Source organism: Protopterus annectens, chromosome 6.part1, assembly GCF_019279795.1.
Source record: "Protopterus annectens isolate FY-2018-M chromosome 6.part1, PAN1.0, whole genome shotgun sequence".
Taxonomy (NCBI): Eukaryota; Metazoa; Chordata; order Ceratodontiformes; family Protopteridae; genus Protopterus; species Protopterus annectens.
In genome coordinates this window covers 394,598,004-394,616,959 of record NC_056738.1, presented here as the reverse complement: position 1 = coordinate 394,616,959, position 18,956 = coordinate 394,598,004, and positions in this window count along the sequence as shown.

Sequence of the window (18,956 nt, the reverse complement as noted above, 5' to 3'; positions counted from 1 at the left end):
ATGTAACATCATATGCAAGGTATGTTTACACACATGCCGCATATTATAGTATGCTACCCTGTGTATGCACACATGTGCATACTATATGCTATTGTACAGGCAAACGTGTTAACATGCACAGTGCACCCTGTAGCTGTCATACAGTCATGGATAATGTTCAAACTGCTGTGTCACCCCTATACAGGTACCTCTGGCATGCCACACAGACATCAGCCCATTGCAGGTGAGACAGTTATCAGTATTAGGCATGTTAATGCATAGATCTATTTGCCATGTGGCCAGTTAACACATGTACACATAATGTATGGTCCAGTCACAATATACAGGTCACATCTGTCATCAATCACACTGGCTACCCATGTGCAATATATACAAACTAAATGAAACACCGACATGAAATCACAGTATCTGTCATTGCTAGATGTGTGGACAGCTGTGCATACAATGGTGGAGTTGTTGTTCAATGTAGGAATATGTACTATACATTGGAAAAACACATGTGTGGTACACAAACAGTACCACACAGTGAGCTGGGATATGGGCAGCCCACAGGATTCACCATTGTGGAATATGCCCCTGCAATGGGTGCACACATTGTGATGTGCCATCTGACATGTCCCAGGCATGTAGTTGTTCTGGTTGCAATATTGTCTCACTATCCCATAATACATACCCCACATACCAAACATACAACCCTTTGTCTGCATAACCCTGTGGACAGTGACGTATCTGACATATATGGGTGTATGTCATATGAGACAACACAGACATGTGAGACAGATGGCCATCACAAACATTTGGCCAACACATGTTCACACATGGCCATGGAGGATGGCCAGAGACATGTAGCAACACACAGTAGATGTGATGTGTATACACCCTGTTGCACATTGTCCACACATGGTCCAACTATAGCCTTTATTGAATGGTTTTATAGTTGATATGGAACACTGGACATCCTAAAAGCCTGTGCACAGCTTGTGGAGGTGTCACTTAATTCGACCGTATAAGATGTGTTGAACATCATGACTGTGTCATAGCATGACAGTAGTCACCTGTACAGCTTCCACAGACATAGACACCACTTCAGGCCACAGATACCGTACATTTCCCTTGCTGCTGTTGGACATCACTGTCAACCATGCACCACGTGTGTGTGGTACATAAATATCATGTGGGACATGGTGTATTGACAAGTCTGCCATGTGTGGACATGGTTGCCAGGCAGCTAAGACATTTTAGTAGTTGTGTAGGGGTGTCATCTGTAGGTCTTCCAGTGACCTGTCACATGGCACAGCATTGTTTAGTGTGTATACACCTCAGCGACTTGGGTCACAATCCACAGTAGTTATGTAATGTGTATGCACGCAGTCATGGCTATGCACTGTGTGTGTATTTCACACTGTATAGCAATATAGACGCCTCATGATGCCATGCAATGGCACAGTGTCTGTACTTCACACTGTATAGCAATGTAGATGCCTCATATTACCCTTCAATGCTCATGCACATCTGCTAAAAGTGCATTCTATCTGTAGGGCATACAGACAACACTGCAATGTGATACCCATTACACCACTGTACATGTGTCAGGACACCATTGTGTCAGACATGTATGCATGTCAATGCACACGTCAGCAGATTACATGTCATACTACATGTTAATGTCAAGGTCACATCAGCCATGTGTACTGTTAACCTGTGCTGGTCCACATGGTGTATCACAGGGATGCATGCTTACTACCATGATTGTGTAAACTGCATGGCTTCTGATATGACACCTGCTTGCTGTTGTGTGCAACCCAGGGATGTATGCTAACTACCACTATTAATGTCTGAGCTGCATGCCATCTGCTGTATCACATGCATGCTGCATGCCGTCTGTCAAATCACATGCATGGTATGTCTCTGTGTCTGTGTCTGTGAGTCTGTGTCTGTGTGTCTGTGTATCTGTGTCTGTGTGTCTGTGTCTGTCTCTGTGTGTCTGTGTCTGTCTCTGCGTGTGTCTGTCTCTGTGTGTATCTGTCTCTGTGTGTCTGTGTCTGTCTCTGTGTGTGTGTCTCTGTGTATGTGTGTCTGTCTCTGTGTCTGTGTGTCTGTGTGTCTGTGTGTCTATGTGTGTGTCTGTGTGTCTGTGTCTCTGTCTGTGTGTCTGTGTCTCTGTCTGTCTGTGTGTCTATTGTAATGTAGAGTCTTTCTTTGCATTCACAGGTGATGTAGGTGCGTTACCCTCCTGCGGTCCATCTGATGTTAGTGTCCCCACAGATTCTAGCAGTGATGAACATATGCATGAGGTACAGGCAGGGTTGTCAGGGGCTGAATCTGTGCCAATGGTTGCCATCCCAGCTATGTCCCCCTCTTCCCCGCACACAGTTCTCATGCCAACACATACCTCATCACCAGTGGCCATAGAGGAAGGACAGTCAGCGTGTGTTAGCTTGAAACAGGAATGTGTGGTGGCTACAGAAGTTGTGTCTTCACACCATGGCATCAGTGTAATGACTGCAGATGTGCCACACAGGCATGTGGCCAGTGCTGCTTGTAGGAGGACCTCTGGCAGACATGCACGTGCAGGACAGAGCCCAGCAACTGGTGTCACCAGACGCATGTTTCAGACTGCAATGGCAGCACAGGCACGTGCTGAATGGCAGAACAGAGAAGGGCAGCGGCTTCAGAGGGCTGCTATCCATTCTTTAAATGACAACATCCAGGCATTGGCAAATGCTCAACAGCAGATTGCTGATGTTCTGGACAGGCGATTGGGAGCATTGGTTGGAATCCTTGACTGTGGCATGGCAATCTGCGAGCATGAGCTGTCTGTGCTGGAACATCTGGTAGGAGTGAGGCATAGGCCACGTGGACGTAGGCTAGCTACACCACCTGGTGCAGGTCAACATGAACGAGCTACCTCACATGCCCGCTCCCACAGTGCCGGTAGCAGTAGCAGTGCAGCCGGTGCTGCACTGTCCACACCAGGATACAGCAGACCATGTGGACATGGCCCTGGACGTTCCCAGCAGGGACACGGTTCCAGTGGACATGTGTCATCGGACAGTAGCCAATCTGTACCTCTGCCTGGTAGTGCCCGTGCAACACCTGGCAGGCACAGGTCACGTGGCCGTGGCCAGACACAGGGAGATGTACATCCTGGTCTGTACAATCTAGAGCTGTCAATAATACCCCTGTGTAGGCCGGACACATGGCAGAACTGTGTGCACACATACACGCACACAGCAGAAACATCTGTAGGGCACCGCAACACCCACATGCATAACAACCACACATGTCCAATCAGATCACCGGCCCTAACCCACACACATGATGTCATCCACTGGTGCAGCCTATGCCCCTGGCAAACATTATCACCCTGTGCATATGATGATGCCTGTGCTGCATCCCTGTCATCCACACCATCGGTGCAGGGACATGCTCATATGGTCTGATGCACAGGGTGAACAGAATAGTGAGATAAGTGTATATTACATTTGTTGTGTACTGTTGACATGCACCAGACATACCATGTAGTACAGGTTTAGAATGCATTGTTATATGTTCACAGTATGTGTCTTGGTAACAACAGTAACAGCATGTTGGTAATTATGCCCTGATTCCCTCCTTAAGATCTAATTGCATGTGTCATTACTTTACAGTGTTTGCAGTTAGAGTGCATTGTTGTATGTTCACAGTATGTGTCTTGGTAACAACAGTAACAGCATGTTGGTAATAATGCCCTGCTTCCCTCCTTAAGGTCTAATTGCATATGCCAATAAGTAGCAATGTTTGCAGTTTCCCATGTGTAAATGTGGAGTACTCACAGGCATGTATGGCAATACCAGCATGCTATACGCAGCCTCACCCTCACTGTTAGAAAGGCTACAATTCCACAGATGTCCACACATCTACTGATCCAGAGGCATGTGAGCTGTTTAATAGGCTACAGTGGCTAGAGATGTGACATCCATACCGGGTCACATCACAGGTACAGTGACATGGTGCGGGGGGTTTACACAGTGGTCTGGCTGATGTCAAGGTTAGAGGCCAGTTGATAGCATGAGGCCTCACTGTGTAGCAGTAATACACTGTCACATTACAGGATGAGAACACGCACAGACATACACAGAAACACACAGTAACATGTCCACACTCACGGGGTCAATGACACTATAATGCACACTCGATAGTGTTGAGGTGAGGATCCCTGCCTATGTGGTAATCACCTTCACAGTACTGTGCACCCACATGATGTGACACAGAGAATGAACATGTACAGGTAGCCAGTAAGGCTTAGACCGATGGCATCAACAGGGTAGTAGACTGCATCACCAAGAGGGGTTAGGGATCCTGTCTGTTCTGTATGGTAGCATACATCCTCACTCCATGCACCAGACAGCCATACATACATACACACACACACACACACACACACACACACACACACACACACACACACACACACACACACACACTCACACTATGCAGTCCACAAATGTCATTCACATACAGATATCTGACGTGTGTGATACACACACCACCCTTGCCTATGTCTTGCTTTCTACACTGCAGTATGTACAGATCTCTACAACAGTGTACAGGGGTGTGTAACAATTGGGATGCATTCCCCACCATACGTGGCATATATGGTCACACAAGCAAACACACATGGCAGTATTGTGAATCATACACCTGCTATATGATGATACGTCTGACAGACATGCAGCAGTATTGGCCACCTTTGGCAATTGTGCTGCTATATGCACACGGGAGGACGTAAGTGTTACAGGTGTCAAGTGATTTACAGTCAGTAACACCCTGACCGCTGTGTAGGTTGTATGTCTTCACCTTCAAGTAACAGTAACATAGCGTACTGTTTGCACATGTCATGGTAGGATGGCTTGTGACACACCTGTGAGCTGTCTTCAGCAAACATCCATCTGCAAAGGTGGACCACCACTTTATGTACACACATCCATCCATACCTGATGTACATCCTTCCGTACTGTCAGTATTTCACCATGTACAGGTGTCAATGATGGGGCTACATTGGAACTGCATGTTGTAGTTAGACACAGATGAACTGCATACATCAGCTATTGCACATGCATGGTAGCTGAATGCACACCACTACATGTACATGTGCATTGGTCCTACATTTCTGTCATGTAGCCATGTTTGTATGCATTGCAATTGGTGGACATGTGTGATGACATACATGACACATGGACTGTTGTATGATATGATGGTTGTCATGGGTAACTAGTACAGAGGGAATGTTACCTCAGTCAACATTGCTACCTTATGTACTGTTAGCATTCAACAGCCATGGACCTACCTTCCATGTGCATGCGTGTGATTGCTGTAGCCACTTGTCTGCATGGGGGACAGCAAAAGCTATGCTATATATATGTGTGTTTTGTGTGTGTGTGTGTGTGTGTGTGTGTGTGTGTGTGTGTGTGTGGGGGCCATGTACATATCCACGGCAATTACATGTATGCCATACCCAAACATGAGTGTTTTGTGGTGTACAGCAACAGTCATCTGTTACAGCTGTATAAGACCCAGGGCCCCTGTTATGTGTAGAGCCAACCTGGTTATGAACAGTGGTATCATTGCATTGCATAGCACATCATGGAATCCTGTCAGTACATGTGTAGTCTGCACAGTTGCTGTAGACCTATGTACAGTCCACTGGTCATGAGTAACATGGTGTTGTAGTAATGTATGGATGTGTGTTGCTGGTCCAAGGACATGGTGATGTCTGAGGGCTACATTGTAGAATGCAGCATTTACCACTGTGATCTGCACCTGAGACATCTGTGATGGCTCTTGAGTGTGTACTGGTCAGTACATGTGAGTGGCCTTCATGTACATGGGGACACTAACACCTGGAATGGTCCATCACTGTCTTATGGCCCACATGTCTGTATCTGAGGTATACGGTGGTAGTGCTATTGTGCACAACTGTGCCATATGCCAGGTGTTCCTCACTGCAGAGATGTCCGTATTCCCCATTGTTGGATCTGGATTGTCAGCTGTGATTACAAATGCTACACATCTAGCACTGATGACCAGTGGCAGATATATGTTGTGCAGCGTTCGTGCTAACAATGTTCACTATCAACACACTGTGCCCTTCCGTGTTTAGAATCCATGTGCATACAAGACAGCACTTCACTACTACTGTGTGAGCATGCCCAGTACGCCGTTGTGTAGATGGACACACAGTACATTCCAAACGGATGTGTACTACTAAGTGTGTGAGCATGCCCAGTGACACCTTGTGTCAGTTATGTGTCTCTGTGTATGGGCATGACCATTGAAATCCTGTATAGTGATAGTGGTCATCCAGGCAACAGATGTCCATACCCCACATCAGGATGGATTCCTACATTAAACACACTGGTTGACTGTCTTGAAGGGTGTACTGTCTGTGGCGCATCTCATATCTATGTAGTGTTGTAATAGTGCTCCGTAGATAGGCAGTTGTCCCGCTCACACCACTGCCATGTGTTTGTCTCCGTCTACCTTGGGACAGTAATATGCTTTTAGACTGCTCACTCTCCATACATTCCCTATCGGCGTCTTTGCCTTTGCTGATGATGTCATCCACCTAGAAGTATGCCTCTGGGAGTGCTGTGTTCTAGTAATCTTGGTAGCACATTCTATAACTGCGTAATGCTGTAGTGTGATAAGGTAGTTAGGTGTATGTTCGACTCCCAGCCCTGCCAAATGTGTGTGTGTGTGCAAGTGTGTGTCTGTGTGTTTCCAGCTGCCTGGGGACAGAGTAATGCTTTTAGACTGCTCACTCTCCATATATTCCCTATCGGCGTCTTTGCCTTTGCTGATGATGTCATCCACCTAGAAGTATGCCTCTGGGAGTGCTGTGTTCCAGTAATCTCGGTAGCATGTTCTGTAACTGCGAAATGCTGTAGTGTAATAAGGTAGTTAGGTGTATGTTCGACTCCCAGCCCTGCCAAGTGTGTGTGTTTGTGTGTTTCCAGCTGCCTGGGGACAGAGTAATGCTTTTAGACTGCTCACTCTCCATACATTCCCTAACGGCGTTTTTGCCTTTGCTGATGATGTCATCCACCTAGAAGTATGCCTCTGGGAGTGCTGTGTTCAGTAATCTCAATAGCGCATTCTGTAACTGCGTAATGCTGTAGTGTGATAAGGTTGTTAGGTGTATGTTTGACTCCCAACCCTGCCAGGTGTGTGTGTGTTTCCAGCTGCCTGGGGACAGAGTAATGCTTTTAGACTGCTCACTCTGCATACATTCCCTAACGGCGTCTTTGCCTTTGCTGATGATGTCATCCACCTAGAAGTATTCCTCTGAGAGTGCTGTGTTCCAGTAATCTCGGTAGCGTGTTCTGTAACTGCAAAATGCTGTAGTGTGATAAGGTAGTTAGGTGTATGTCTGACTCCTAGCCCTGCCGTGTGACTGTGTGTTTCCAGCTGCCTGGGGACAGAGTAATGCTTTTAGACTGCTCACTCTTCATACATTCCCTAATGGCATCTTTGCCTTTGCTGATGATGTCATCCACCTAGAAGTATGCCTCTGGGAGTGCTGTGTTCCAGTAATCTCAGTAGCGCATTCTGTAACTGTGAAATGCTGTAGTGTGATAAGGTAGTTAGATCTATGTTCAACTCCCATCCCTGCCAAGTCTCTGTGCGTTTCCAGCTGCCTGGGAACAGAGTAATGCTTTTAGACTGCTCACTCTCCATACATTCCCTATCGGTGTCTTTGCCTTTGTTGATGATGTCACCTACCTAGAAGTATGCCTCTGGGAGTGCTGTGTTCCAGTAAACTCGGTAGCATGTTCTGTAACTACGTAATGCTGTAGTGTGATAAGGTAGTCAGGTAGTACATTCTATGTTCTAATCCCAGCCTTATCGTGTTTGTGTGTGTGTTTCTGGCTGCCTGGGAACAGAATTATATTTTTAGACAGCTCACTCTCCGTACACTCCCTATCGGCATCTTTGCCTTTGCTAATGATGTCACCCACCCAGAAGTATGCCTCTGGGAGTGCTGTGATGCTGAAACTCGGTAGCGCGTTCTATTACTGTGTAATGCTGTAGTGTGGTAAAATAGACAGGTAGCTGCTTGATTCCAAGGCTTGGCAGGTGTATGTGTTTGGCAGTTATACCCTATGTGTTGGTATCTGTGGGTGGCTAGCTGTGGGATGTGCTCAGTGTGTTTTGTTGCTGACCTATATAGTGTCCACAGCCCGCATATTCTGCCAAGACATTGGATTGTCAACACATACATTCGCCAATAGGTCTGGTGAATAAATGTCAGCAGTCCTACTCTTACCCTTAATACAGTCTGACCCATGTGACGCAACAAAACAGACATGCCTTGATAGTAACAACACTACATGATGCAGGTGGCACATGTAGTTTCCTTTTCATTCCTGTCTAATGCTTTGCTGTCATGTGGTCCGCTGTTGTGATATAAATGCAATATCTACATATGTGTGTATATGTATATGTGTGTGTGTGTATATATATATATATATATATATATATATATATATATATATATATAGATATATATATGTATATATGTATACATATAATATATATGATATATGTAGATATAGAGAGATAGACATAGATATAAACATACATGTCTGGGGACATCAGCACTATTGAATGTGCCGGATGATCTGTACGTGATAACCTCGGATGTATGTATATCTGCCATGGCATAGTGGTAATGCACATCGTCTGTTGTGTGCAGGGTCCCGGGTTGTAGTCGTGTAGACACCGGTTATTTTGTTGCTGGGAAGACCATGGGACATCGAATATGGTGATAGTAAAGCACCTGTTACCAGTTGTATATGGATCTGAGTGACACTAAGCAGTGGTTATTAATTTGGAGGTTCAGTATGAGTCATATAACTATTCATTAGATGACTATACTATGCAGATGAGGTTGACAATAGTGTATCCCATTTATCACCAGGGTGTGATGCAGATACCTGCAGTGTATGTGTGTAGTTAGCCGGGTGCAGGGCTTGAATATAGTTGACAGCATGGGAGGGGGGTCAGGCATACTGTATGTACATTGCAGAACTGTGCCTCAGGAGTGCTCCTGCCTTAGCACGCCTAAGCTAGGGGTGTGTCTATACCTGCCTGGTGACATTGGGAGGGACAAAAGCAGTAGTGGGGTATTCAGGGTGTACAGTCTGCACAAACAGGTGATGATCAGCACAATCAGCAGATGACATGGCCAGCCCTCACCTGAACAGTATGGTAATGTGAGCAAGCTGCATACACACAGGTTTCTTCCACACTCTACACCACCGGTGTATACCTGCAGGGACATTTCACAACACAGTCCAACCAAATGAGAAGGGCTGCAGCAGGCAAAATAGACCAACATGTGCAGGAGGCTGAGGGCAGTGAGGATGTGTATGCTGCTGAACAACCCTTACTGGGGTGACATAAGACTTTATAGACCCAGGGTGACTTACCAGGGGATACATGAGCTGGGGATGGTGGAGCATTATGGGGTGGACAGAGACCTCCTACAGCGGCTTGTTGACCTGTGCCTGCCACACCTGACACATCAAACAGGCCAAGGGAAACCCATCACAGTGGATACCACGGTATGTGTTGGACTAGGTATACTAGCCACAGGTACCTCACACAGCACAACTAGGGATATCATGGGGATCTCACAGGCATCTGCATCCAGAGTATTGCACCAGTTCACAGACGCCATGTCAACACATGCTAGTGAGCACGTACATGTCCTCAACATACGTGATTAGTAGACCAGCAATATGCATCTCTTCAACCACATGGCTGACTACCCTGGGGTACTGGGTGCTATAGCCTGCACACACGTACACATCAAAGCACCACCCGGTGAGCGGGGTAGGGCCTACATTCACTGCAGGGGCATATCCTCCAACAACTAGGCCATATGTGATGGCCAGGGCATTAGATTGAATGTGTGTGCTGTCTGCCCTGGAAGCTATGATGATTCCATGATATGGCTTCTGATACAGCTGTACCACACCTTTGCCAATATAGACATCCCCTACAGTCTCCTAGTGGGGGATGTTGGGTAACCACTGGTGTCGTGGCTGATGACACGCATCAGCAATGCACACACACCTGAACACTCACACCATAATGAGGCGGATGCACAGGCAAGACATATAATTGAGCATGTATTTGGGATGCTCAGGTCACGGTTCTGGTATCTGGACACATCCAGTGGAGCCCTGCAGTATTCACTAGCTACATGCACACAATTTGTTATGGTATTTGCTATGCTACACAATCTGATCCTGCAGTAACAGTTGCAGCAGGAACAGCATGGGGCAGGGCCACATGGCCCAACACCACTGCCAAGGCCTGTACAGGCACAGTGTGACTTGGTGAAGGAACTACCTGAGCAGGGCCCAGTTGGCGAAAGGCCATGCACAGTATGACCTGCCCTTGGCAAAGAAGCAACACAAGGCATATGCACTGACACAGTAGGTACCCACAGATTTCCCCGCTCTGACCCGCACACAGTACAATGGATGCCAAACATGACACTACCTGTGCTCGGCCATGTATAGGAGGTGCACTGTGTGCATCCGACATAGGCAGCCCTCCAGCACCGTCCTCAGGTCCAGAACACCCACAGGATACGTCTATTGACCTAACAATTGGCAGTTGTATTAGAATGTGTATTTACCCATTGCTATGGTATGTATGTGAGCATACAAGAGACTTTGGTGGCCGAATGTTAGGGCAGCAGACAGTGCATGTCCATAGTGGCACAGTGACATCTGTAGCACATACGGGGGTCACAATGGTAGCCAGTAGTACACAGGGTGTCCCAACCCACTGCAGATTATGGGCTGAACATCATGTGTGTCCGTACAGCCTACACACGGTCCATGCAGCTGGACAGGTGTGGACCAATACAGGCAAATGATATACAATGGCCTATGGATATGCCCAATGAATGACCCCAACCCCGAAAGACACAAACAGACTACAGCAGGCCAGGCAGTTTGATGTAGGTTGTGAAAGCTAGGACGTCCAACACCACTATGCTGGTATTTAAAGCTGGGATCTGACGTACACTGGTATCCCTCCAACCAGCAATTTAGGTAGGTCCAGACATTGACATGGAGTACCTGGCATACCAGTACAGTAGTGGCAGATGTGTACAACTGTCAGCTGTGCCCCCCGTCCAACCTACACATGTGAGAGTCATGTGTGCCACCCATGGTGCTGTGTAGGACTGTGGATGCAGTTGGATGTCCCCCCCACGCTATGCAGACATGTAGCAACTGTCAATGCCACATGACTATTAGCTACCCTGCAGACACAGCATGACACCTGTCTGTGTAGAACGGAGGGGTTGGCAATACAGTACTGACTATCTGGACATGTGACACATGGAATACAGCTGACCATACTTGGCATGCTCACACACATGACGGTATGACAGTAATGTCGGTCGACAACATGCGTAACAGTCATACTGGGCATGCTCACACACTGAAACACAGGATGGCCAGGCATGCATACACCAATGGTCCGGACATATCTGCCAGTACATTGCTATACTGTTGGATGACTGTGCTGTATGGTGTGTGTGTGGTCTATTGTCTGTACATATGCCATGGTCTATTGTTAATTCACATGAGCTATGTGCGCAGGGTACTGCTACCAGCACGTGAATAGGACGGTTCTTTGTTTGTGGACAGACCGACGCCTTTGGATATGGACTGGGTAAGGCACATTTCAGCAGGTGGGAGTGGTTGTGCGTGGGTTTGCACAGTGTTAAGCACTGCTGACCTCTGGTTACAGCACCTTATACCCGTTTAGACTCCACATTTCTTTGACAGTGCACTACTGGCATACTGGTAGACAAACACGCTTACAGCCGCTTGCTCACCGACATTTGTGCTTATATTTGTCACTCACGCTGGGTGTGTGAGATCCCTTGTGATGCGTATTACATCAGACTACATGACTACAGTATTGGGTATGTCTAACCATTTGGCGACGGCAGGCGTTTGACTGTACGGACTCGGCGGCCTGTCTAGTGATGTAATCGTATTATATGCGTGTTCCTCATATGATCTGCTCCCATCTGCCTGATACATGGGAACCGATACTCTGCAATGCTGACATGTGAATGTTATTTTGTTAATGCAGCTGTCTGCCGAGTCATGCTACTGCATACCTACTGTACATTTTCCACCTTTCAGATTGCACGATGGGAGACTGTAGGAGTAACACCTTTCCCACTTTGCATGGGACAGTCCCTCATTAGGCATATGTCATGTGACAATACTCTAGCCATTGCAACTGTCCTGATTAGGGGACATTCTCATATTCTATGCATCTGTAGTGGTTGCTTGTTACAGGTCTTGTATACCTGACCTGTCAATATGTTATATGTAGTAGCATAAGCAACTTTACTGCAACTAGACTAAGCTTTGATTTGTGCTGATATGCATATTTCTGTACTATGCATGGCTGTAGGTATGTTCTGCCCTGGTACGTCTGACATTTCTACAGAGCAGGTCCCACTTTGGCCATTCAGAATGGTGGCAGCCCTATAGATCCTATATGTAGAGCTATCACATGTGTCAAGGCAACACATATCCACAGCCAGTAGTAAACTGACTATTTCAACGGTTTGCATACATTAAGGTTATTCTTGTAGCATTATAATTGTTAATACTGTTTCCTATTACATGTAGCTGTTTCTGATACAACAAATTAATTTCTGACACCACTACACACAATATATGGCCTCCTTTCCTGAACTCACAGGCCATGTGCCATAACATTCATTTTGCAGGACACAACTGCCCAGATGGGTGTGTCCCTCAAAGGCGTACGGGTGGTAAACCTAATTTATTATGCTATCATCTACCTAAGGTGGTCAGCAAATTGTGCACTTTCCATCACTAGCACACCTCACATACCAATGGGGAGAATGAACACTGTATCAGGAACACTGCATAACACCCTGTGGGACACATTTAGATGATTGGTTCGATTAACCAGACACATTGACAGTCACAGAGCATATGTATTCATTCACATTTGTCGAGGTACATGCTGTTTATGACTCATACATGTTGTCATCTGTCATTACCTGTATTCCGTCACCTGTCCACCTAATATCACTAGTTCTGGAAGTGTTTAGCTGGACATTGTTACATTCTGATTCATAACTATGGACGTCCATGCTAATCGAGTAAATGGCACTGATTTGGTCCCTATGTATTCCCCCAATGGTTTACAGACTATCCGGTAGATGTGCTCTTCAGGTTTGGGAGGTATAGGCGTCTGCTATGCCCACACAGGAATATTAATGACTTCCACTGGGTGGGCCTACTACATCTCTGCCAACCAGCACCTGCACACTTAAGCCCATTATTGCATACCCATGGTTCACCTACCTGGCACCCCTCTACAGCACTCATGATAACTACTTACTGTGAGCGCAGCTGGGGTATGAGCACACCCCTACACATTGCCCAGTCTCCCCGTCTCTGGACACATGTCGTACGTTTTGTCAACCCATGTGTTATTACACTTGCACAGCCTACTGTTCTGTGTACAGCTACATCCTGCTTGTGTCAATGACTACAGGTTGCCTGTATAGTAAATTTTTGGTGTCCCGTAAGGGACCCTGTTATCCATGTTTAAAGTGTAGACCTTGCAGATCTCTCCCACTGGTACTTTCCTGCTGGTGGTTTGGAATGCAGCGGTGTATTTACCTTTATTGTGTGTCTGTATGTCTCACCGGCCTAGCTGGGTGGTGTTGGAGTTAAAACATTTATTTATTGGACCTCCCAGTAACATATGCCCAGTCTGAACATATGTTACCCCTAATTGCTGTAAAGTAGCCTAGTTATGTACATGTGTATATCTACAATGACATATATATTTGTTTTGTGTGTATGTGTATATATCAATACCTGTTGTATGTGTATATATTTATATATATATATATATATATATATATATATATATATATATATATATATATATATATATATATATATATATATATCTTTGTGTGTGTGTGTGTGTGTATATATATATATATATATATATATATATATATATATATATATATATATATATATATATGTATATCAATATATATATCTACATGTATATATATTTTTATCTATATATACATCTGTGTGTCCGTTAACCAATACATTTCCCAGAAATAGACACTTACACATGCGTATTGGGTTTCATCTCTGCTTCAACAGCATACTATTGCCTTAGTCATTATGACACCGACACTTTACTCCAGTGAACTTGTGATCAGTATACTGCACATTATACAGCGGACAGATGTCGAACGTTTTTCATGTCTGGGGTACCGCTGATAAGTGTGATGTGATACAGTGTCATTCGACCTATTACTCATATGCGCAGCCTATTATTTCTGCTACTGTGTTTGTTTCTGTGCACATTCATATTATTAATGTTAATAGAATGAGTGCTTGTGTTACAGAGACTGTACGTCAACATATTGATGTCTGCATGTAGTTGTGCCTTTCTGCTTTTCCCGGTTTGGGGTTGTCACAGCAGAACTCCGTTCAGCTCATGGTTGGCAGATAGGTTTTATGTTCCGGGCTGCCAGCCCTGACGCACAACCTCCGACGACGGTACGCCCATTCACGCATGTCTCCACGCAGACGACGCTCTATCTGGGAATTGCACCTATGTACTAGCTGACCTCCAAGGGTCGGTCCATTGCAACTGGCGCAACATACCTTAGCACTCCTGTGTCCATAATCGCATATCCATAGTTTCTCCAGCACACCCGTGTTGAGTTTCCACGCATAACAGCCATTATCCACCTGATATTGCAGCCATGACGCACATTTACACATTGCCCTCTCCACAGCACTGGGGCCCTACACACATTTTGTACCACCTCTTGTATTCACAGGGTCTCCCTCCATTCATATTTGCACATACTTGTCTTTCTTGGTGTTATAGATTACGAACGATTTGCAGGTTACAAGTGTAGGTGGTCACAACATGAACTACATTCCATCTGTGTATAATGTTGACGTAGCACGTCAACGATATTATGGCCACTGGTATAACCCTGCCTCTGGTGTGAATAGCAGTACTCTACTCACTCTTGTGCAGCTTTATCTGACATACGCTGCGAGCACTTTACAATACCTTAGTTGCTCTAGATTCCCTTCACAGCCCTTATGTTTGCTTTCGTCTTTCGGCGTTCATTCTTATATATATATATATATATATATATATATATATATATATATACATAGATATATATATATATATATATATATATATATAGATATATAATTGCATATTTCTTTTATGTCTGTGGATATTTATCTATACACAAATCTATCTATCTATCTATCTATCTATCTATCTATCTATCTATCTATCTATCTATCTATCTATATAAAAGTTACAGCTGTACAAGGCAACCTACATTTGCTATGCTACAAGCTGCTTACACCCACGCAGGCACACTTGCATCTACTTATTGTGAGTTACATATGTTTACTGCCACATCTTTGTGATTACATGTGCCTTATTCCTTATGAAAGTACCACTTTGATTGATGGAATCCGGTTAACGGCCCCATGCGAGACACGCAGTCACCTTTACATGTATAAATGTTGGCTTTACAGCACAGAGGCATTCATTACACAATAAATGAATATGTTCTATAATCGTACTTGAACCGGGAATGCCTTTACGTTAGGCGGATGCTCTAACCACTACACTATTATTGTTCTGCCTCATTTATATGTATACCCATGGTTCATAGCTACTCTGACATACGCCTCACCACTTCACTTACACAGCAGGCATCCATTCTCCTGCTGGGAAAACCGCAGTACTACACTTCCGACATTCCCTATTTCCTACTGCTCTGGACCCGTGCTGCATGTCTACTCACTCCAAGGATATTCAGAAGTCCTATGCTTATAGTCCTCGCACATACATGTGTTTGATTGTCAGGGTGTTCATGTGCTTGTCCGGGTTTAGGCTTGCCCGACTGGTGACTAGAACTGCCCTGTATCTGTTCAAATATCGGACATAGCACATGGACAGAGTTAGTCCAGATTTTAACATTCTATCTGTGTTTACAGACGCAGGTGTTTGGGCACCTCTGACCACATTATTAGGTCGGCACTACATAATATAGGGCGGGGAGTGGTTCCACTACATAATACAGGGTGGGGGTTTCCACGTGTTTCCCTTCACATTTGACTATTTCATTCATTTATATATATACGATGAATATTATTCTGGACATCAGTTATAAATTCACTACAGGTATGCAATAGTCCTGTCAACAAATGTGACAGTTGGTTGGTGTACATATGTGTACGGACCTCTGTGATACTCGGGGACTAGTTTCTACAGTGACAGGGACAAGGCTATGACAAATCAGGGAAATCACGGACACTTCTACCATATTAGTACTATTAACTTGGAACGTGTTGACAGATTCGTATTACTACTTATTTTCTGCAGTTAAATGCGTCTATTACTCTTAATTGTTGTAATTAGTCATTCTCATTCAACACCTTTCCTCCAAAGGTCACTGGCTTTGTGAGTGATTAAGAGGCTGGCCAGTTATTGTGCGACTGCTCTGACCATTGGTCAGGTTGCCACATTGTCATATATACAGGTTGGGATATATTCTGGGGACACCAGATTGTTTAGGCCAACACATACCCACGGTCAGTGCAGGTTTAGAACATTCATTATTTTCCTAGCTGAGAGCCTATACCTTTAGCACTTTAGTTGTTAGTCTGTTTCTTGTACAAATTATGTATTTTCTATCCTGACATGACTGCTTTAGGCAACTGTTATATGCAGTATGGTACATAGTTATTTCCTACAATCACAGGACATTTGGCATTGTATCATTGTTGGTCAGGACACACCTACCCACACAGTGACTGTCCCTCACACAGTGGATCAGGGGGTATCCTGTTTACGTCAGTGCCTTCATCACCCTATTTCCAAGTGCCACTATGCGAATGTGTACATATATTCTCTCGATTATTCATGTGGGGACACATGCGTCAAGGGCAAGTGTTTGATCCTGGGTAGTAGGTTCTGCATGACCGTCTAGGGCTGGACAATCTCGTGCACCACTACTGCACATTCAAACTTGTGTCCAGATGTCTACAGAACTGGACATCATGTCTTGATACCCATTCTGATGTTTACACAAGTTACTTATCCCATGAGGGATATCCAAAAATTTAACAAGACCAATACCGACCATTCTTTTGGCTTTACGAAAATGTGTTGGGGGTTTTACATGCAAGGGATACATAGTTTGCAATCCTGAAACTGCCTAGGGTGACACTGCCTACTACATATGAGTAGTGGTCACTATGTGTAGATGTGGCTGCGCCAAGCTAGTAAGCCAAGTATGGCTGGATTTGGTGGACATTCAAGTATGGGGGCGGGTTGTGTGCTGTGGAGGGGATGATGGGTATTCCATTATGCATCTAGGTGTGTTGCATTTGAATGGGCCGGTTCCATCAGGACCAATCTGTGGGTATGTGCCGGTGACATTTCTGTACATTTGTATTGCACATTTTAATATTCATATGTTTGTGGGATTGTGTTCTACAGTATGGCCTGTCAGGTTGTATTGCAGATGTGTATACATGTTCTTTGTGTTTCTTTCTGATTCACCCGCTGCTCCCTCATACACCTCCAGTTTACCTATTCTGCATACAACACAGTCTCGCCTTTGAGGATTATACCATTACCCCCCCCCCCACACACACACACACATATTCTTGACACTCCATCCATCACTGCTTTGGTTGATGGCCCATGACACAGTCAAGGTAACACATTGCATACACTACATATGTCAGGTACCTGTATGGTTGTGTGGACTACCCTGGCATGTTTCACCTTCCACATGCTATACATCACGCACATAGGTACATGCCCATACTTAACTTTCATGACATGGTTGGTACACCCGGGTAATACCCGTTCAACTGTGACACATCCTGACAAGTATGGCTTGGACCGCATATGTGCGGATTTTGGCCGACTGCTCTGATCATTGGTAGGGTGCCATCTTTTCCTATGTCCAGGATGGGATATATTCCGGACACATATCTGATTGTACTGGACAACACATACCCACAGTCAATGCTATGGATAATACTGTTCCTTTAAGCCTACATGTTGCCTTATTGTTGTAGCAGTTTATATGCTCCTTCTGTTTCATTTTCTTGCTTCTGTTTCTTGTCACATATGGTATGTTAAATACAGACATACCTATTGTATGTGACTATTACAAGCATTGTGGGATATAATTCTGTCATACAGTCGCTAGATATTTACATTTATCATGGTTTTGTTATGGACACATCTGCCCAGCTGTGTACTTTACCTCACAATGTGGGACAGCTGGTGACCCTGACCATTGGGCTGGACGTAGCTATTGGCGGCGCGCTAACATGATGCATTTCACTTCCACTTGGTATAACTATCTACACTGCATTGGACTACGGGCACACAGTTTTCAATGTCATTTGTTCGAGGGATGGGGACCTGTTATTCCCTACCGTGCATTTGTGTTTGCTTCTTCATTTTGTGTTCGCAGAAACTGTCTTGCATGCTTTGCATAAGTTTCAGTATCCACGGACACTGACAGATGTGATTACTATTGCATGCAAATTGTTATATGCAAGCATTTTAGGTTGCACGTCGACAGCTGACATTTCCACGCCTCCGTGTGGCACTTCGACACGCCGTATGCACTCATGCTCGCTTCCTATGCACATGGCTGTGGCGGCAGCATGCCTTCATTAATATGCATTTGGCGTTACTGTGCCATCTTCATGCCACACGGTCGGCGCAAGCCTAACGCCGGCCTTGCACCGAGCTTCATGAATCCCGGGGATGGTTTAAATATG